This window comes from Equus przewalskii, chromosome 5 (assembly GCF_037783145.1).
Source record: "Equus przewalskii isolate Varuska chromosome 5, EquPr2, whole genome shotgun sequence".
NCBI classification, from domain to species: Eukaryota; Metazoa; Chordata; class Mammalia; order Perissodactyla; family Equidae; genus Equus; species Equus przewalskii.
Genome location: NC_091835.1, coordinates 84,440,559 through 84,463,242, shown reverse-complemented (window position 1 = coordinate 84,463,242; position 22,684 = coordinate 84,440,559). Strand labels below are relative to the sequence as shown.

Genomic DNA, 22,684 nt, shown 5'->3' with positions numbered 1-22,684 from the left:
GCGTTCCCAAGGACCAATGTGATTTTGATAGGCAGGGATGGGGGACGGTCATGCACCCAGAAAGTACAGTGTGAACTGAGGCCTGGAAATGAGCCATGTGCCCATAAACTTTCTATTTCAAGTCCTGAACCCTCCTCTGTGGACTCTCCCCCCCACCCCTTCATCTCTCTCCCTACTAAAATCCTAACCACCAAGAACTGATATAAAAATATTAAAAATGACTGTGTTAGAAGGGTGAGATTATAGGTAATTTATTCTCTTTATTTTCTAGTTTTGTTTTTCTTTGGAAATACGATTATATTACAGAAAAATTATTTTTTTTTCAGATATTGTACATACCCCCTGAGGCCAGCTCAAATCCTTGTCCCTCACAGCTGCCCCTGACCACCCCATAATGTTAAATTTGAATCGGAAACGGTAATGTGCACTCTCGCGTAAGGAGTGTGTGTGTGTGTGCATGTATGGGCTCTGTCCACCCTAAGAGCCTGGAAGCAATGAGATCTCAGCAGTAACGAGCACACCCAGTGCATGGATGTTGCACTAAATATCATTTTCACTAAATTGAGCCAAGGCTCTTCGGGGAAGACCTGGGGAAGGGAAACACAGCCTGGTGGGCCTGGGACATCCCATAGTTCCAGAAAGAAAGGAAACCCTCCGAGACTAACACGGCCTGTCAAGGAGTCAGCTTGAAGGAGCTCCCACTGGCTAAATGTGGAATAATTTAGGCATTAACAGGAAAAAATGAAGAGAGAGAGAGAGAGAGAGAGAGAGAGAGAGAGAGAGAGGGAGAGAGAGAGAAAGGAGGAGGAAGAGCAGGAGAAGAAGCAGAGCAGGAGAAGGAGCGGCTGGCTCCTCACTGGTGGCCGCTGACTCTTACTCTGACGATGGGTGTATAAAGAAAAGGAAGTAGACATTTACCCCGTCTTCGTAGGAGGAATTGGAGTTTTTCCCTGGTTGAGCAGAGACAGACTTCCTCCCCAGAGAATGCTAGGTAACAAAGGTTTTAAATTGAACCCTATGAAATTGTTGATATTCAACTATCTTTAATCTATAAAATTTTACCTGGTTTAACCAAATATGGAATGAAAGAACTAGAAAAACCAACATTTTGCAACCCCCAAAGAAATAGTTGATTCAGAAGAATCATCAAGGGATGCTGAAATGACTATGTGAAAAGTTTGGGGCAAAAGAATGTTCCCATGATGCCAAAGGGTCCCCCCTCGGGTCACTTACTGATTGTGAAAGTAAGAATGTACCTTTCCACCTCAGTGGTGAGATCTGGCAGCCGTCACCTTAACCGGGTGGGGAAACTGGGCTTTGCTGATGGTGAGACAACCTCACTGTCGTTTCTCCGGACGTGACGCAACCTGAAATTCACAGCATGACCTATGAGGCATTCTAGCCAAAAACATTTAAGCTGTATGTTGGTTCCTCTCCATTTGCCCTTATAAACCCACTCGGTGCCTTTCTCCATCCAGTCAATATTAAAATTTTCCCAATTGTTCCCCTCCGCCCTCCTGCACGGCTGTGAGTAGTCCCTTCACGTAACGCCCTTCAGGTAAACTCTGCGAGGCTGCCGTCTGCTTCCCGTCAGGCTGACCGATTCCGCCTGAATCTAATCAGGCCTTTCTTTTAGCAGGACACCAAGGCTAGGAAAACAAGTTAAACAATACATTGAGACAACAATCAGACAAACCCAGAATTTGGGACCACTTACAAGACAACTGGTCCGGTGTCTTCAAAGGTCAATATCATTAAAAAAAAAAAAGTAGGAATTCTCTTCTAGGTTAAAATAAGCTAAAGAGATGTAACTACCAAATACAATGTATGAATCTGGTTTGTAAAAATTAGTTATAATTTTTGGGGGAACAATTGGGAAAATTTTAATATTGACTGGATTTTAGATGCTATTAAAGAATTATTGCCAATATCCTTAGATATGATAAAGGTATTGTGGTTTTTAGGCAAATGTCCTGTTTAAAGAGGTCCGTGCTGAAGCATTTAGAGTGAAGTTATAATTACTGCAGGCTCTTTTACAGTGTACAGCGAAATACTTTGATAAGATGGCAGACTATTAACAGTGGTGACATCTAACTGATGGAATCACGATGTTCATTTTACTGTTCTTTCAACTTTTCTCTATGTTTGAAAATTTCATAATAAAATAGTGGGAAACATAAGTAAAGAAAACACAATTCCTAACCAGCTACCAGGGAGTGCTCGCTCCTTTTCCGAAAACTCCATGGCGTTTTTCACTCGTAAGGCCCGTTAGCTTCATGTGTCACCTCTCCAACCAGACTGTCAGCTCTCAGAAGCTAAGGACCAAGCGTTGTACTTCTTTTTCTGTCCCACAGAGGCTTGTACACAAGTTTTACATGTTTAAGCCGAACTTTTCATGGCAAACACAGGCACGTGCGGTCAGAAGCTTTCTATTTCTCTTTTCATTAATAGAAGGGAAAAGGCACAAGAAGTTGGATGGGACGCAGAGAAGGGCAATTCAGACACTTTCTTGGAATTATCAGAGAGCAGACTTGAGGTCCCCTCCTGGGGGCAATGAAAGCCACAGTGAAGACAGCATGGAGCCAGATGCTTGACAGCATCACTGAAAATGTGCAACCTTAGACAAGCCTTCAGAGGGACCGACTCCATTCAGGGGAGTTGTAGCTCATAGTCGACTCAAATGGGAGAGAAAACCAGGATTAGGTTATGCCTGAATTGAGAAAAGTTAATTTTGAGTGTACTGCTTAACAGGATCTAGTCTTATATTTATTTAACTCAGTTTAAATTGCATATCAACATATAAAAATGAATGTAATTCTCTTCCTGGCTAACATTTAATCCTTCTTGAATAGGAATTTCTTGATAGCAAAAGCATTATCCAGTGGAAACAGAGGACAATTTTTATTCATTTGATAGTGCTTAAAAGAAGCCAGGGTTTTTTGAACCCCTTGGGTAAACTGCAGGCCTAGAACCTGGGAAAACGGGCTCTCGGTGATTCGTTGTCTTTGACTGTTCGAGTGAGGTAGTCTGGCAGATATCTCAGCTGTCATGATCCACAGGCCTGAAACCTGCTGGCACCTCCACGGTGGGCCAGGGCAGAGAGAAGATCTGGATGGCTGGGTGGATGGGTGTGTGTGCGCGCGTATGATAAACCCTGCTCATGGCTCACCCAAAGGCCATCTCCTGCCTCGTTTCCGGCTAAGAGAACCCTGGTTTCAGATATTACGTGCCCACTATGCCTCAGGGGTGTTGCCATCAGCCTACCCATTGCCCAGTCTGTGGTCGACACATGGGCAGATGACACAATCAGGCCAAGGAGGCAGGGTGGGCATCTTCTCTAAGGCTTCCAGAAGCTCCTTTGCTCTTCAAAAGAAATGCATTTGAGAAATAGACCCTTTCTGTCTCTAGACATTATCATGTGAGAATGCAATGCCGTGTTAACCTGCTCCCCCAAAACAAAAAGCCCTGATCTGTAGTGTTTGCCTGTTTCAACTTCTGTGGTGTAAATTCTTTGACGATGGTTGATTTCAAGCTACCAATAGCTCTACAACCGGCTGGCAAATTCAGCAACTGGCTCTCGGGAGCCTATGGGAGCCGACTCCAGCCCACCACTCATTGCCTAGAGCCGCTGCGCCCATCTTGTGAGCCGCGTGAACAATGTGGGGGGATGGCAGAGCAGAGAGATGAGACCTATGTCCTGCCTGACACCTCGAGCCTGGACTCATCCCATCTCTGGACTTTTTGTTACCTAAGTAATAAACACAGTCCTGTTCAAAGCGGCGGGGTTGGCGATCCTGTGCGGTGCACCTGGGCTTGATCGAGCTGGTACGGATGTCTGTGGGGTCCCACCTAGTGGAGGGAGGGGGCGCAGCAGGGCCAAACTGCACACCGGAGAATAGAAACCTACAAAATTGGTGGTCAGGAAGAGAGGGCAGCACAGGTCTTAGGGGAACCATCTGGGTGAAACAGGACACTGGCCGGTTGCTGAGAGGAACAGGATGGTGGCTGGGGGCCAGCTGGACTGTCAGCGCCCTTGCCAAGGAGGCTGAAGTTCAGGGCAGCGCTCCAGCAGAGCAGGCGCCGGAGCGGGCCAGGAAGCCAGGCAGAAGCCCAGGCCTGGGGAGCGCCCTGCCAGGTGCCGCACAGCCCGGGGAAGGGGCCAGGCAGGGAGAGGCGGCAGGGCAACTGCAGAGTCCAAGGCTGCTCCCGCATCGGGGGTGCGGAAATGTCCAGCAAGGCAGAGTCGGAATCCCCTCAGACGGAAGGGGGGGTTTCAGTAATGGCCGTGGGTCAGGCTGAGAAAGCAGAAGGAACCAGAATCTTCTCCAAGGCTGCCTCAGCACATTTTCTTGGTGACCTTGGAGAAGTGCTGCTTACATTCCTTCCCAGACCCTGAGCAGGGCCTCACTCCTCCTCCACCCCGGCTGTCACCATCTCTGGGGGCCTGGAATTCACGCTGAGACGGACGCATGGCCTTATGAGAAGTGGTCCAGGCTCCCTTGCGTGGGGAGCTCTATCTGCCCACCTGTGGCAGAGCAATGTCATCCCCACTATGAAACGCCCCATTACAGCAGATGTCTGTTATTCATTTCCTCCTCTTCTTTATCCTCTTCTCCTGTCCATCTAACAACCTGCCCACAGACCCAGACTTCTTCAGCCCAGGCCCATTCATCAGATAACGACCCAGGAGGACTCTTATCATTGAACTGTACGTGGGAAGTCGCTTCAGAAAGAACGAAAGCTGATGTGTCAATGACGTTCTCTGGGGATTTTCAGAGCATTTTCCTCTCTGGCTTAGCTGGGAGGCCAAAGGGCAGGAAACGTGGCTTCCTTTGCTCTGTTCCTGCTGGAAGTCATGGTTATAAGTTTCATTTTGTTCATAGGGTGAGTTCTGGGACGATGTCATTATCAGGGATCAATTAAGGTTGGAATCAAACAGGAGAAGAACCGTCAAGAGTGAAGTGCTCCTGAGTCGGTGCTCCTTTCTGACGGGCGCAGCAACATTTAGCTTGTTCAAGGAGCTCCTCGCAGTTAAATGAGAGGCTTCAGGGAGTGAATAAAAGGAATGCTTTTCTGCAGTGCAAAACCCGTCACAAGCAGAGTCAAAAGATAGTTATAAAAAGGGGAAATATTTGTGACTCATTTAATAGATGAGGGCTAATTTCCTTTATACATAGAAAGCACCTACAAACAGTAAGAGAAAGACCAATGGCCTAAGAAAAAAATGTGGGCATAACAAATTCACAGAAAAGGAAATACAAATAGTTCTTAAACATATTAAAAGGTAGCTGCTTTCATAATAAGAGAAATAGAAATTAAATTTACACAGACTCCCATTTTTCATGTATTAGATTGGCAATGATAGAAAAATTAGCAACACAATATGTTGATGAGAGAGGAGACAGGCGCTCTCATACGTGACAGGTGGGGAAATAAATTGGTACAACCTGATCCATGGTTACTTGGGAAAATCCTCCAAAATCATCAAAGCCAGTTCTAGGAATTTATGCTACAGATTTATTTGCACACATAGGGAAGGACAAGTTCAGAGGGTTATCATTGCAGCATTGTTTGTAATACAAGAGACTGGAAACAACCTGAGTATCCATCAGTAAGGAATTAGTTAAATGAATGATGGCATATCCATATAATGGAAGACGATGCAGCTGTAAGAAATGAGGATACTCTTTAAGTGCACACACTGAAAGATCTCCAAGATATTTTGTTAAGTGAAAAAAATTAAGGTGCAGAAAATTGGCTAACAAAAGAGGAGAGAAAGGATACTTATACTAGATACGTGTGTGTTTGCTTGTATAAACGTGAAACACATCTGAGAGGATATCCAAGAAATTAGTAATGTTCCAATCCTCGGTGGAGGGAGTTGGCTGCCTGGGGCATAGGGAGGGAGAGAGGATTTTTCTTCTTTTACTTTGTACCCCTTCTTTTCTTTTGGGAGATGCACTACCAATTCAAATTAGTAAACAAAAAATCTTTTTGATGAGAGAAATGCTCCGATGCAGATTAAATCTGAAATGACCCAAATTCACCCAATCTATACCACATCCTCAGCTATTCCTTTCTGCCTCTCTTGTTACTGACTTCAGTGGCCGTCCAGCCTCCATTTATGCATTTTCTCTGCTCCTTCGGGAGCCACTCGTTCTCTCCCTGCTTCTGTCCTCAGTTTGTCTCAGTTGGTCAGCTGGAGCTCACTATGCAGACCTCTTCTGTGTGCCAGACCCGGGGCAGTCACCTCGGTCCTTGCGGCCACACCTCCTCCCCTGGAGAGGACAAAGTCAGTCCTGGTCGGGAGTGAAGGAGGAAGCTGGCGATCTTTGTGGGGAACCAGGCGCCTGACAGAGCAGGGTTAGCAACCCTTGCCCTGTGTGTTGCTTCTGGTGGGTGATGCTTTTTCAAGAGCTGGGATTGCAGAGGGGATAACTGCAGACGTGGAGGAGCAGGAAGAGCCTACCCTGTGCAGAGAGGGGCAGTGAGGACCGCCTTGTGATGGGCTCCGGCACTCACTGGTTACGAGACCTCAGGCACGTTTTCTCAGACTTACTCTTCTCCTCTGTAAAATGGGTCCTATAAAGGTTAGTGTGGCTCAGACGGCCAGCAGTCCACCAAAGTCCATTCTTGTTCTCTTTTGTGGTAATAGACATGTAGCTGGCACATGGCTAGTGACATCTCTAAGTCTGTCTTGCTGTTAGATGTGGCCAAGGGACTAATTCCCTGCTAATGGAAGGGCCGTGTGACATATTCTGCTCTGGGACATGACCCCCTTGCTGCTTCCCCTTCCTACAAGCTGAACCCAAAACACCCCGCCTTGACTGTGGAGATGAGGACAAGACCATAGGGCTGGCAGAGCGACGACTTGGGAAGAACCTGGGTCTCTAAATGAACACATGGAGCACAGCTGCCTGCCCACGTGGAACATCTGCCTGCTACTACATGAGGGAGAAATGAGCTCTGACCTCTTTAAGCCCCTGCGTTACTGTTGGGTCTCCTTGTGACAACAGCCTGGCCTTACCCCAGGCAACATAGTCAGGACTCGGTGTTGCAAGTAATAGAATGCAGGTAACTAGGAACTAGGTAAATAAGTAAATGGTATTACTTGACTCCCAGGTAACAGGAAATTTAAGAAGTAGGGAAACTTTCGGGTTTTTTGATACGATGACATTAAACCATTGATTTCTTCCTACCCCATTGCTCTGCCTTTTGTGGCGTTGGGGCCACCTGATGGCTGGTTGCCCTGAAGGACTATGGCAATTCCAGGCTTCCCATCAGCTGACCACACCTTCCAGGAGGAGGGAGAGAAAGAGAGAGGGCGCATCAGCTTCTTTCCAACACCCCCAGCAAACTTCCCATTGACCCAAATTCAGTCAAACGCCTTCGCTGAACTGTCACCAGAGCACGGGCTTCTGTTATCAGCGTAAGCCCCCTCCACCTGCCCCACCTCTATCAGCAGGGCAGCTCAGCTTCTCTAGACCGTGTGGACTGTGCGGAGGAGGTGTGGGCACCCTGATAGAAGCTGGAATGCTTACCGAGGCAGAGGGACTGGACGTCGGGGAGGTACCACCTTGCCCACCTCAGGGATGTAGTGACTGTTTAAGAATGACACTGAACGAGACAACATATTTAAAGAGGCTGGCACACTGCTCGGTGCTTAATAGGTGGTCGGTGATCATGAATTCACTCTGCCTTCTGGACCTAGTTAGCCGTGCAGCAGAGGGTGAGGGGTCAGAGGAGACGCCTTCTTTGGTGTCTCAGGCCTGTGTGTTATAGGACCAGTAAGACCAGCTTGTGACGTGTACGGAGAAACTGGCTCTCAGCTTCAAGGTCTCTGCCACCGCTAGCAACTACTGGGGGCGTGGTCCGGGCTGGCACGACCCCTCACTCCCAGAATGAAGAAAAGGGGGCTGAGCACCACCTCCCACTGTTGGTCAGGGACGCTCACTGGTCACTTTTAAAGACCCTGGTTTGAGATTCCAGAAGCGGCTGTCTGCCCACGATCTGCTGTTACCTGTGCTGCTTCAGGGAGGGTGTTGGTTGAGAGAAGTATCTGGGCCATTTTATTGGCTTTTTTGCCTCTGTCCACTTGTTAGAGGTCGTACAGTATAATGAGAAGGTTCTGGGCTTGAGTCTGAGACGCGCTTCACCATCACTCACTGTGTGACCTTGGGTAAGTGATTGAATTCTCTGCACCTTGGTTTCCTCATCTCTAAAACAGGGCCTCAATGCCTGCTCTGCCAACCGTTCAGGGTGGTTGTGAGGCCGAAAGAAATGATGTGTTTGAGAGCAGTTTGTGAGAAAAGAAATTTAAATAAAAAGAGTGAGCAAACGTACGAATGGAGATACTTGGCTGGTGCATGAGTTTCTCGACTCGCAGGGCCAGCTCACCTGGGGCTCGGGAAACGAAGCTGGGTGGGAGAGAACAGAACAAGTGGGACGTTTCTGCTCCTAGTGACGGAGACGGGGCGAGGTTTAGTTAGCGATCATATATTGACGGCCTCGGTGTGTCTGTTACTGGTATTTTGCATGTTAGCTAATCTACTCCTTTTCATGACCCTATGAGGTGAATGTGATACACCAGTTTTACCGATGAGGGGAAACTGAGTCTGACAGCGGTTAAGCAACAGGAGCAACGTCATTCACGTAGGAAGTGGCAGGCCAGGATTTGAAAGTCAAGTCTTTTTTAACCACCAAGGTGACTGAGGCCATCAGGTGACTCAGGCAGGAAAGAGGTGACCTCCCAGGATGCGGGACCCAGGTGCACAGATCAGGCGCTTACGAGACAAACAGACGCTCACCAGGGGCTCCTAACGACTCTCTCATCTGCCTCTTCATCCGTCTAATCCACCAACATTTTCTGAGCGCCTCTCATGTCACAGGAGCCGGGCTGGATTTGGAATAAAACAACGAAGAAAATACAGTCACTGAGGGATTCAAGGAACATCAGTGCAGCTTGTCGGACACCCCATTTATTCTCAGTTCGATCCTGTTAGGAAAATGGCTCCTATTGCTTGGCCAATATTAAAGTTTTAAACATTATTGTTCTGCAGAAATGATCCGCTTACGCTGCTTCCTGCCGGAGAACAGTGTTAGTCCGTAATTGAAGATCATATAACCCGACCATTTCGGCTCAGAGGAAACTGCACAATGGTTTTGAAACGGTAATAACTGCTATTGCTCTCGGGATTATCTTATTGTCTGGCAACGGTTGTGAAGACAGTGGGGTGTTAGGAGGCCGTTCAGTAAGAGGGGCAGAGGAACTATTTTTATTTTTCTCTGAATGACTCTCCAAGTGAGAATCTAATTCAGAGCTCAAAAGGGTCTGAAAGAACTTCGGTGACAAACTCTAAGTCCTTAAAGCTGAAAAGAGATGGAGTCATAGAACAATCTAGAAAACTAAAGGCATGGCTCGTGTACAAGTGGAGTGTTGTTTGCTCCCAGACATCCTGAATGACATGGATGAGCTAGGGGAGACTCATGGTTAAAACGGCCACTGAAGTATGTTTTACATCTCAATTTAAAGGAGCTATCCCCCCGTCTGAAAAAGTTCTCTGTCTGTTCCAATGCCATTTGGTGAAAGCTTCTTCGGAGGGGAGAACCTCACTTTGTTAAGCGCCTGCTAAGGACCAGAGGTGTGACCTATTTTGCTCCTTGTACACTCACCACAACCTTGTGAGTTCAGCTGTGTTTTCACCACTTCACAAAGCTCTTCCCTCACTCAGACTCATCAATTTGTTCAACCAATACTTACGGCGTGCCTACTATGCACCACACATTTTTTAGGTGCTGGGGATGCAGCAGTGAACAAACCTACAGATGTCCTGCCCATGCAGCTTTCATCTTAGTAGTAGAGACAGAGCTAAACAAACAAACGTATAACTTGTGAGGCTTTGGAGATGGGTGCTAGAGAAAGGAATGGGTGAGGAGGATGAAATACAAGGTGGGGAGGCTGGGAGGGTCTGTGAAGTTCTATAGGACGGTCAGTGTATTAGTTACATACTGCTTAGTAACAAATCACCCCAACACAGTGCTTAAAACAATGAACGTTTATTATCGTATAGCTTCCGTGGGCTGGGAATCTGGGTGCAGCTCAGCTGGTGTCTCTGCTTCAAGGTCTCTCAGGGGGTTGCATCAGTGTGGCTGGAAAAGTTGGCAGGATTCAGTTCATTTCAGGCTCTTGGAGTGAGGGTCTCAGTTCCTTGCTGGTTCTTGGCTGGAGAGCTCCGTCAGTCCCCACCATGGGGGCCTCTCCGTATGGCAGCTCACCCCTCAGAGTGAGTGGCGAGGGAGAGGATGAGTCCGTGTGTCCAGGATGGATGCCACAATCTTTCTGTAACCTAATATCAGAAGGGACGTCCTATAACCACTGTCTAATTCTATTCGCTAGAAGCAAGTCACTAAATTCAGCCCACATTCAAGTGTTGGGGATTATTTATGGGTGTGAACACCAGGAGGGGGGATCACGGGGACCATCTTAGAAACTGCCCACCACAGTTAGGGAGGCCCCTCGAATGAGATGACGATGAGCAGAGGCCCAAAGGAAAGGAGGCAGCAAGCACGTGGCCATCCAGGAGAAGAGCATTCTAGGCGGAGGGACAAACTCGTGCCCAGGCTGAGGGGGATGGTCCAAGAAGGGGTCAGAGAGGTGGCCCCAGATTAGATAATGCATTTTATATGGGCCATTGTGGGGACTCTGGATTTCACCTTGAGATGGGAAGGGTGTGGAGGGTGTCGAGCAGGGGAGCGACTTGACCTGACTTGTGCTTTAAGAGGGTCACTCTGTTGCTGTGTGGAGAATAGAGCAGGGAGCAGGCATTAGCAGAAGCAAGGGGACCAGTTAGGGGTTGTTGCATTGATCTACCTGAGCGAAGACCATGGCTTAGACCAGGATGACAGTTTGGGACATGGCACGAAGTGGCTGGATTTGGATTCATTTCCAAGTAGGAAATTTGCTGATGGTTTCAATGTGGAAGGTGAAGAAAGTGATGACTGAGGTTTTTGGACTCGGTAACTGGAAGAACAGAGTGGTCCTTATTAAGCTGAAAAACCCCAGTGGAGGAACAGATTTTGAGATGGCAAGTCTAAATCAGGGGTTTTGTCCAATATATGCAATTAGACATCCATGTGGAGATGCTGAGTTGGCAGTTGGATAAACACGTCTGGAGCTCAGGACAGTGGAGTGGATTATACACACGGACTTGGGAATTCCCTGCATTAATAGGGTGTTTAAAACCAGTGGACTGGATGAAAATATTGAAAAAGTGAGTGTAGACTGAGAAGTGGAAGGGCCTGTGGATTGAAACCCTGGGGCACTTCATGGTTTAGAAATTAGGAAAATAAGGTCAGCAAAGGAGACTGAGACAGAGGAAGTAGGAAGGGAGAAGGACCGAGAGCAATGAGCCCCAAGAGCCGAGTGAAGAAAGTGTTTCAAGGGGCAGAGTGATCCGCCATGTTGATCCTGCCTGTAGGTCAAGCAAGAGGAGGACGGAGGATTGACCGTGGACCCGAGGACTTGGAGGCCATTGGTGGCCTTGACGAGAGCTGTTTCTGTGGAGTGGGAGAGTGAAGGGAGAGCCAGTGAAGACGGTGAGAACTGAGGCTCTCACAGAAACTGGGGTCTTTCCACAGCTGGTTTACCGAGCCTCCGTGACAAGCTCACCTGCGGCGCTTATTAAAAAGGCAGATTTGGGGGGCTCCACCCCAGTATCTCAGGGGATGGTGCCCTGTGCTCCTCAATTTTAGCAAGTCCCACGGGTGATTTAGAGGCACATTAAAATTTGAGAAGCAATGTCCTGCTGTATGCCCGTTATCTTACGTCTAGTACAGTCGCTGTTAGATTTAAGACATTCTGAGGAGGTCCGTGTAACCCCAATGAACATTTTGTACATGATGGCTTGTCCTGGAGGCATTCCAATCTTTCCCTTTAGGCTTTTGATTTCCTGAAGTTTTAAAGAAAACCTGGGCAAAGAAATTCTACAACTGCAAGGAACAGCCGTAGTGAACACATCTTCCCTAACGGCTCCTAGGAACCTCATGAAGTTTGAAATTCTCAGAATCAGTGTGTTAGTTTCCCAAGGCCTCTGGAAACGGAAAGACAAAATTTGTGCAGATTCAGGAAGAATCCAATATTTCTTTACATGGCCAAGGCAATTTAAAATATGGAAGAGACTAATGAAAAACGTTATGGAAACGGTGCTCGTAAGTCTAATTGCGGGTGTGTGTCTAAATATAAGTTCCCCAAAATGACTGAAATGGGTCAAAATGGTGTAAACAGACAAACACATAAGTAAATATAACAGAAAATCCCAGTAAAGCCCTGTAAACCCAGCAGCTCCTGGACAAACACTAACAGTTGCCCACGGAGCTGAAATCCTGTGTGTGAAAAGAGCTGAGGGAGATGAAGGCCAGAGGGCATTGCCAGCGAGCTTGCAAACGTTGTGCGAAGATGAAAGGACCAACACCATCAAAGTTCCAAGACTCGGAGGTAGAAGAAGATAGCCTGAAACTGGCTGTCCCCAAGGACGTCTCCCCAAGAAAAGGCGGCCGCCAGCTGAGCAGAACACCGACTTCAGCCCCTTCTGTATGAGGACCGGACGCCCTGGCCTGCAGGCGATGAGTGGGGACATACAGAGCTGTGGCCACAGGTGAAGCTGTGGGCAGCTCTCGTCAGAGTGACTACATGTTTACACAGGAATTCTGCATCATCTGTAGTTTGTGTCCACTTTCTGTCCTCAATTTGGGGGCAATTCCCCTTTCACAAGAATAACACTTGAGGTCCTCCTGTTGGGAGAGTCTCCGGGAAGACCTGTGGTCTTCGAGATCGATCCTATTAGTGTATGATGTCACAGCTGATGGTGTTAGTGGGCAGTTTACAATATTAATTGCATGTTTTCCTTTACATATTTGTACCAGGGGCCTCTTTAACTCAAAATGGAAATCTCTGCAAAACAGTGTACAGGCTAACATCACTGGGTGCTGAAAAATAACAAACAGGACTTGAGCATGTTCTCACCGCTGGAAAAACTTTGAAGTCTAGGCTGTTTCTTCGCCCCATAATCACTCAGTGTCTTTTTATCAAATGGGGTCAAGTTAGTTTCTTTGAATAGTATGTGTGGCTAAAAAAAACATACAAAATTCTAACCTTTTCTTTCTTTGGTGAGTAGATTTGTCAAATGTTTCCCAAAAGTTCTTCGTTCTCTTAAAAGATGCAGCAGTGACACTAAACAGACAGTAATTGTTGCATAATTAATGCGTGGCAGGTGGACCCAGCAATTTCGGTTTGGAATCTGCTCCTTAATCCTTAAGTGCCTTGCCCCATCATACTCCCACCGCTTCTCCCGTCACGCCCCAGAACCTCCCCCGACACTCGTAAATAGCACAGTGGACACAGTTTAACTTGCCTTTGAGGGCAGCTCTGAAATTAACGGCAGAGGGGAAGACAGGCACACTCAGCTAAATAGGCATGTGTGCACATGTGCACTCACACACTTGTTTTCCTCAAGGCTCATTCTCAAAGCTCTTTATTACCTGCTCACTTCAATACACCTTCTCTAACAGTCTGCATCCCCGTCGAACACCTGCCTCTTAATTTCTTTCAATTCTCAGCTAGTCTTTTAGAAAGTGAAGCCAACCCACTCAAGTATTATAAAAAGACTTTTCCCTTTTTTTTTTTTTGCCTCTGATCCTTTTACCAACACTAATCGCATACTTACCATATGCTTCCCGAGATCCCGGTTCCCTTCCTTTTGTTAACTTCTCTTGTGTATCTCCCAAGGTCGAGTTTCCTTTGTTCAGTACAGACAATACCATGGGCGGGCGAGGGACGGGATGATATGGAATGAATATCTGAAAGGAATACTTCCTGCTTCCCGCTGACAGGGAGGGACTCCGCTGAGCGCCACCGCCAGCTGCTCTTCTGCCGTGCGGCAGGTCTGTTCCTAAGTTACCCACTGAAGGGCTGCCTGATGTTGTCTCAATTTTGTTTCTTTTTCAGCTTTCTTCTTTTCTATCTCCTAACAGTTTTTTAAAATGGAAAGGTACAAATGAAAGATCTGGTTTCACTGTCCTGGTAAACAGTTTATTACCTTGGGCAACTCACGTAACTGCTCCAACCCTCCATCTTCTCATCTGTTGGAAAAGAGAATTCGATTCAAGTCTAATGCTCCTTTCAGCACTGATGTTCTCCGAGTCAGGAGGTAAAATGGCTCAGGAGAAAGATCTGGGTTTCTTCAGAGCTTATCCTCACTGAGCAGAATGATACGAGGAATGGCTGCTCAGGACAGCTACCACTCAGAGAACACCTACTGTGTGTTGGGCTCCTCATCAGAAGCTTCCGCAGGCAGTGTTTCATTTAATTCCCACAGCAACTCCAGGAGGTGGACATTATCATTATCACTAAACCTGTGTTACAGATGAAGATGCTAAGACTCAGAAAGCTCTTTCAAGATCACAAGGTAATTGGCGTAGCTGGAGTGTGGCCACCCAGCGCACGTTTTTCTCCATTTTGCAACTCTGCTCCCCAATTCGCTTGCTGTTTGACGTTGCCTGCCCATCTCCAAGACACGGCTCCCAGCTTCCATCTTGGGATCAGAAGGTCTGGATCCAGTCTTGACTCTGTTGCTTACTGGGTCTTCAGCCAAATTGCGTAACCTCTTTGAGCCTCAATTTTCTCATCTGTAAAAGGAGAAAATAATGTGCGCCTCATAGCCCCTTGGTGTAGCGGAAAGATGCAGGATGGGGGTCAGCAGTTGCTGGGGTCCCCTTCTGCCTCCCCTAGGGAGGCTACCACTTACCCACTACCTGCAGGCTCGGCCCAGCCCAGGCTCCAGACCAATCCTTCCTCCGTGGGAAGGGCTCTGAAGTCCTCTAGCTCAATGCTGAGGGGATCCAACATCAGCTGTGGTTCCTGAGGGTCCTGATTGATCAGCTGTAATAAGCGGGCCTCCATCCTGAAGGCAGTGGGGTCGAGTTGTTAAGAGGGCCCTGGGACCACCCCGTCTGTGTTTTAGTCTCAGCTCTGCCCTTACTAGTGAGCTTGGTCAAGTGACTCCCCTTGTATAACTTGGTTTTCTCATCTGTAAAATGGGGAGAATAACAGTAGCTATTTCAGAGGGTTGTTGTGAAGATTTAGTAAATTTAAAAATGCAAAGTACATATAATGGGGTCTGGCAGATAGGGTTTGCTACTGTTGTTATTACAGAACTTACCTGGTTTATACTTCCTATTGTCACACATAAGTGACATCAATTGTATACTTATATTATTATTGACACTAATTAGGTCCCTGCTCGGCTGCCTCTGGTCCTTCCTGGACAACTCGCCTGGTCTCCCCAGGGCTGCAGCCCGCACGGCAGTCATATGCTGGGGCAGTGCTCCTGCTGCTGGACCCCCGCCCTGAGGTGAGGCCCTGCCACCTGCTGAGGATGTCTCTGGTGTTGGCTCTCCTCCTGCATCTCTGAACACTGCTTGCTCTGGTGTCCCCAAGATGGTGCCCTGTGGAGTGTTGCAAGACCCCACACTCAAGACCACTTGTTGCCCACCACCCTGTTCCTGGAGCCCCCGTTCTGCTCTCGGCTCCTCTTTCTCCAGTGCTCGTGCCTGGGCTCTCTGACTGGGTCCTGAGCCAGGACAATGTGTGTGAGCAGGAGTTACCGCCTCGGCTTGACACAACCTTAAAACACAACTTTGTAAACCATCGTGCACACAAAATGGCTATGAATCTCAGTGCACAGCTCAGGTGCAAAAGACACCACATTTCTCTACTTATTCTGGTAACAGCTTCATTGAGATATGGCTCACATACTGTACAATTCACCCATTTAAAGTAGAAAATTTGAACCAGCCCTGATGGCCTAGCAGTTAGAGTTCGGCACACTCTTCCTTGGTGGCCTGGGTTCAAGTTCCGGGATGCAGAACCACGTCACTCATCTGTCAGTAGCCATGCTGTGGCAGCGGCTCACACAGAAGAACCAGAAGAACTTACAACTAGACACAACCATGTACTGGGGCTTTGAGGGGGAAAAAGAAGGGTGAATCTTCCCCTGAAAAAAAATAAATAAAAATATCTTAAAGGATAAAATTCATTTTCTTTGGCAAATTCACAGAGTTGTAGAACCATCACCAAAATCAGTTTTAGAACATTTTCATTGCTCTCCTCCAATAAATCACCCACTCTTCAGTAATCAGCCCTATTTCTCCCAGCCCTGGGAAACCACTAATCCACTTTCTGTCTGCAGACTTGCCTAGTCTGGATATTTCCTGTAAATGGAATCACACAACATGTAGCCTTTCGTGAGTGACTTCTTTCACTTAGGACCATGCTTTTGCCGTCCATCCTTGCTGTGGCATGTGTCAGTACTTCGTTCCTGTTTAGTGCCAAATAATATTAGCACTTCTTCACTTCTAACTCCATAGTTAACTTTGCTTCTCTCTGCACTTTTCGAAGGGCTGGTGGAGAATCAGCTTGTCATTCTTGGGGCTTCCCGCTGGAGGCTTTGTCAAGGTTCTGGGCTCACAAGCAGAGCTGAGCCGTCTCAGGGCCCCAGGAAGGCGTCAGTCACCTGACCACACAGGTCACTGTCATGGTCCCTTTGTGTCTCTCTCTTTGTGGTCCTTTAAGGCCCTCTCCTCTGCCACCTTTGTGCCACCTTTGTGGCGTGGGGACTGTTGTGGCTGTTGGGGAAGCTTGGGCCAAAGTGCCACCTCTTGGTGCAGCGATGGCTGGTCCTCCAAGGTCCGTGTGTGCATGGGGTGCTGGCAGGGAGGGAGGCAGGACCAGGGGACCCTACAGTTAGACTCTCCTCCAAGGCAGAGAGACTCTCCTTTTAGAGGGGACTTTCCTGCGCAGGTTTAACTGGATTCTCCCTCATGCCCTCAGGCTTTTGAAAACAAAACCGCAGGAATTCCAACCTCAAACTTTCTCTGAGGCAAGAGAGCACAGAGCTGGTACTCACAGGAATGGGGGCCTCAGAAGGGAAAAACAGGAGAAGACACAAGTTAGTCTAAAAAGTGAGCTGGCGTCAGAGTTCCTTTCTCATTGTTCAGATGTCTGCACCCTGGTGGGCTAGGAAAGTGTTGGTGCACCTCGTCCCCCTGTATCCCTCCTCCCTCCCCAGCCAGCCGCCGCAGCCTTCCTGCCTCCCGGCCCCTGGCCTGCTCCCTGAGGCTTTGTCACGCCCCCAGGCCAGGCCATGCTGACCTGAGGACCGGCTGGGCAGTGCTGGGCTCTGCTGTCAGACGCTGTACTTTAACCGTATAGTGGGCTATCTCTTTTTTGTGGTAGAATAAAAATGATCTCACCTATGCTATTAGAAGTGTGGGATTTGCATTTCTGTTATATATTTCTATTACATAGCTCTATTACGAGTTTCTACTATGCATTTCTAACTATCTACTCTGCCAGGTTTTGGTCTCAGGGTTCCTTTACACTTCTTAAAAATTATTGACGATCCCAAAGAGCTTTTGTTTTTTTTGGTTATATCTATGAATATTAACCATGCTAGAAATCAAAATGGAGACATTTAAAAATATTTACTATTAATTCATTTTAAAAATAATAAACCCATTACAGGTAACATAACGTATTTTAATAAAAAATATATTTATTTTCAAAAAAAACAGTGAGTAGCACGGCATTGTTTTATATTTTTTGAAAATCTTTTTAATGTCTGACTTAACAGAAGACAGCTGGGTTCTTACATTGGCTTCTGCACTTAATCAGATAGATGCTGTTTTCGTTGGGGTTTATGAAGACGGATCTGGAGTTGAGGAGATAAGGAGCTGGAAAGGGAGGAGCGTTTTAACAGCCTTTTGGGATAATTGTAGATACTACCTCAAACCTCAGCAACAGGTAGTTTCTTAGCGATTATTTGGCAGAAATATTGCCAGAAGTTTTTTCAAGTGACAGCCTCACTTAATTCATTGTCAAGAAAACATCTGCCAAATTCCTAAATTTGAATAAGTTGTTCTTTCAAGTAAAAAAAAAAGGTGTTTCATAAAAAAAAAAAAATAGTTCTGCCTGTAACTCAGAGAATGACACAAGCATCTCTCCTGTGACAGCGTGCACTTCAGTGTGGAGCAGGGGAGCTTCGCGTGTCCTTTCCGGCTTGTCCCACAGAGTGCTACACGCACCTGCTCCGGAGGGCTGAGGTTTAATGAAATTAGCAGTTTTTAATGCTTCATCAAGGACATTCTTAAGTAAAACTGGCTGGCTTCTTTCCTTCCTTCCGCCTTCCTTCTTTCCTTCTTTCCCAGGGCTTCGTGGTGGTGAGGACAGTTGGGTACACTGCTGGGACTTGTAACAAGGTGCTGGCGGTCTGACCCGGTATTCTTTCTTTTTCTTTTTTAAAGATTTTATTTTTTTCCTTTTCCTCCCCAATGCTCCCCGGTATATAGTCGCATATTTTTAGTTGTGGGTCCTTCTGGTTGTGGCATGTGGGATGCTGCCTCAGCATGGCCTGATGAACGGTGCCATGTCAGCGTCCAGGATCCGAACCTGCGAAACCCTGGGCCGCCAAAGCAGAGCGCGTGAACTCGGCCACGGGGCCGGCCCCTGACCCGGCATTATTTCTGCACCATCGTTATAAATGTCCACATAATGAAAAAGGCAAGTCATTTCCTAAACATTATTAGGAAAGTAGTTTTGATCTGATGGGTCGTCTGAAAGGGTCCCCGGGACTTTGCAGACCGCAGTTGTGACGATGTGCAAGGCGGAGGGACGAAAGCATCCAGGGGAAGAGAGCCGCTCGCTGCTGCCTGCGCCTCGTGTCCTGTGCGTGCCCTCTCCCCACCGGGCTGTTCCTGATGCAACAGGGCAGCGTCTCCGGGAGCTCCGGGCACTGAGCCCCGTGCTTGCTCTGCTGCCAGCCCTGGAGCAGCGGAGGAAGGGCGGTGGTCTCTCTCTCCCTTTCCTTCCAACTCTAAGAATTTACTAATGAAAATAGTGGTGTAATCCTGTAAAATCTCCAAATTGCTGAATAAACCATCTAGAAATAGAACCGTCCAGAAATGTATACCCTTCTCCTTGTGGTTTTGAAAGCATCTGACCCTTAAATAGACTGAATTAATTACCTTGAACATTTTCCCTACACACTTTGTTTTCACTGGCTTGTAATTGAAGAGTCTGGAAAACCTCCCCGGCTTTCTAGGCCGTCCGTTGGGATGGCTGAGGTCAGCTGTTCCTCAGCGCTGCCACGTCGAACGGATCTGGGAGCTTTGAACTGTGAGGCTGTCGGGCTGCCTTCCTAGCTCCGGAGGGCTTGTTTTATAAAAACACCATACTCGGCAACGTGTATCAAGGGTCAGATCACTTATTATGTTACTATAACTGGGTTAAAGAGTATATATGGTAAGCAAAAATATTTACCTGTGATAAAGGATAATTAATAGGATGAAGTACAGTTGGTTATTTCCGTGTCAAATCTACTGGAATAAGCTTTTATTTAAATCTAAAATTCTGTTTTGCAAATTGGCGATTTTAGACAAGAAAATTATATGTTTTCAGACCATAAACTTTGGCAGATTTCTCAGAGTCCAAGACTGTGTTGGTTTTAAAAAAATTTTTCCGTTTATTAAAAATTAGTTATCAAAGGTCTACTGCGTGCCAAACATTGTTCTAGACGTGGGGATGGAGCGGTGAACAAGACAGACAGGGCCCTGCCCTCACGAAGCCTATAATCTAGAGGGGGAGATGAAAAATAACAAGGAAACAACAAAATAAGCCAGAAAATTGTAGATAGTGATGAACACGTGAAGCAAACAGCTTGGGGTCACAGGAGAGATGGAGTGTCAGAGAAGGCTGCCTAGGGAGGTGACATTTGAGCTGAGACCTGAAAGATGAGAAGGAGCCAACCCTGGGAAGAGCCAGGTAGAAAGCATTTGAAGCAGCTGAAGGGCGAGGACAGAGGCCCTGAGGCGGGGATACGCGTGGTGGTTTAGAGGAACACGGTGAGGGCAGTCCAGCTTGAGACCAGTGAGCAATGTAGTGAGCCGGGGGGAAAGGATGCAAGACGAGGTCAGATCACGCAGAGCCCCTGCAAGCCGCGGGCAGGCATGCGGGTTTTGTTATGAGTAAGATAGGAAGCAATTGGAAGGTTCTAAAATAGGGAGCGACATGACCTACTGTGTGGTTTTGAATGATCCTCTGGCTGCTGTGTGGAGGGTGGAAGGGCTGTAGCAGGACAAGATTGCAGCAGGAAGAGCAAGGGGAGGCCATGACGGAGGACTGGCTGGATGGGGGACGTCGGGAGAAGAAGATGGGTTTGAAGATAGAGTTTAGAGGGAGTTTAGCCAAAAGAGAGGCACTAAGGATGTACCCAGATTTTTTTTTGCTCAAGCTACTGGATGATGGTGCAGGCAGACATTGTGATGTGTACGACTGGGAGAGGACAAGGTCTGAGAGATGGGTGAGTGGGAGGGTGCTCTTTGAAGGGGGAAATTATAATTTTGTTATGGATATTATGTCAGGGAGGATTGTGTTCAGCTGCAAGGAACCCAGAAACTGAGAAACCATATCTTAAACAAGCAAGCTGTTTGATTATCAATCAAGTGGTTTATTTTCCACATAACGAGCACTGCAGAGATAGACAGACCTGGCTGGCATGGGAGCTCATGAGTGCCACGGAGTCCTGTGTGCATCCTGTCCTCTCCTTGCCCCTCTTACTGCGTCTCTTATCCCCATCGAGCTAACCGGAGTAGGGCAGCTCCAGGCACAGCAGCAGAAGGGCGAAGCCGACCAAAGGAGGAGGGTAGTGCTGTCAGAAAAGCAAAAGCTTTCCCAGAAATCCCAGGAGACCGCCACTTGGATCTCTTTGACCACAGTTATGTCATGGGACCACTTCTAGCTGCAAAAGAGCCCGAGTTTTAGCGTTCACTGTGGTTCCTTGAAGGAAAATGGGGCGCTGAATAAGGAGTAAGGGGTGAATAGATACTGTGGAGGCAGACAGCTAGCAGCGTCACCAGGGACACGTCAGTTTTAAGGTTCGTGTTGAACATCTGAATGGGAAAGTCAAGTAAGTTTGGAAGTGGAAGCCTGACTTCTGGGGGAGGGCAGAGCCAATGACAAGACCCCGGTGTGGGAGTCATAGCGTGTGGAGCAAGATTCAAGCCAAGAGGGCAGATGAGATCAGCTGGGAAGAGAGCAGAGCTGGAAGCTTGTCATTTTTGTATTTATTACTGTGACCCGCTCTATTAATTTTATTCAATAAAATTTTAATGTACACTTTCTGTGTGTCAACAACTGTTTCAGACCCTTAGGGCACAAAGATGAAGATGTGTCTCCTGCTTTCAAAAAGCTTAGAGAGAGAACAAAAAGAAAACAAATCAGTTTTATTAAATGATTCACTACAACATATATGAAAAACTCGTCGATTTATCTAGATTTGTAACAGTACGTCTGAATTATGAGTGTAGCTCTACTGCAGATTCACGTTTTAAGTGAGAATTTAAGGAATTTGCCTTGAGTAACTCGAGATTTGCTTGTCTATGTATATTCACTTGCATATTTCAATTTGGAAATGCATTAGGAAAACCCCCAGTCTTTGAATATGACTAAATGCTGATCTTATTATTAATAAATTTGCTGTTAAAATTAACATAATGTATTATGGAATCTTAGCTTTGAAATTTTGACTAGGACAATCAGGGAATTACTTGTTAGATGACCTCGGTTTAGATTGGGGCTGAGTAATTTTTATTGACTTACTTGCTACTTACAATTTCACTTGGAGCTCCCACGGGTGTTTCAAACCTATCCTGTCCCCAGCTAAGTTCTCTGTCTTGCCCGCCTCTCATTCCCTCCCTTGTATCGTGTCTTCTGTACCCCTTTTGAAGTCGGCGGCGCCTGATTCTTCCTCCTCAAGCCAGAACTCCAGGTGTCATTCTAGACGGCCGTCTCCCTCACTCCACCCCATCTGTAAAACCTACAGATTTTGCCTCCTGGATGGTTCTTGAATCTTTCCATCTCCTCCATCCTGGATCCTCACCACCCCACTCACATTCTTCAGTATGCTCCTTTATAATCCATCTCCGTAACGTGTGTGATTTTACTAAACTAAACCGTCCAATTCATTACTCTGATTAAAACCTGGCAAAACCTCTCCCAGCATTCAGTAAAAATGATGTCCTGCAGTAAATCAGTTTAAAGAATATTGGACTAACCTGAGATAAAGAGGTCCTTTTGTTGCGGGACTTCTCAGAGCCTTCAATATGCTAATGTACGTATTATGAATCCCTAAGTGAGGGTGAAAGTGAGGACATTTCCAGAAACAAGTCACTATTGAAGTGGCTTCACATATATGAAGCTATTATTTTGAGGACCTCAAGGAACATCTCATGAAATACCTCTGTGAACACTGGTACTGTATATAACTTGGCCTAGGAAATTTGGTCCTCAGAGGGAAATTTACTCATCTTAACGTGGTGTGTAAGACCTCCCATGACTTGGCTTTCACCTTTCTCATGAGCCTCGTTTTGACCACTCCCCACCTTGAACTTCATGTCTGATAACAGCACACCACATCCAGTCCTGCACACAACGGGGTCCTGTGACTTTGCTCAAGCTCTTCCTCTGGGCCACCTTTCTTCATCTGGCTAACTCTACTCATCTTGCAACTCTCAGCTCTGGGACCTTCCTTGAACTCCAGGTTGAGATAAGTGCCTCTCTTCTGAGCTCCACTTA

General features: G+C 47.0%; 1 long non-coding RNA gene across 2 annotated transcripts; it reads right to left on the bottom strand.

Moving 5' to 3' along the window:
- Positions 1–5,503: 5,503 nt before the first annotated feature.
- On the bottom strand, positions 5,504–14,261 carry LOC139083425 (uncharacterized). Of its 2 annotated transcripts, XR_011540138.1 has the most exons (3): positions 13,722–14,261; positions 13,151–13,228; positions 10,041–10,346 (listed from the first exon to the last, which is right to left on the bottom strand). It is a non-coding gene; the product is annotated as an uncharacterized lncRNA (long non-coding RNA). The 2 variants fall into 2 exon arrangements; XR_011540139.1 differs by lacking the exons at positions 10,041–10,346; positions 13,151–13,228 and adding an exon at positions 5,504–8,896.
- Between the last annotated feature and the right edge of the window lie 8,423 nt (positions 14,262–22,684).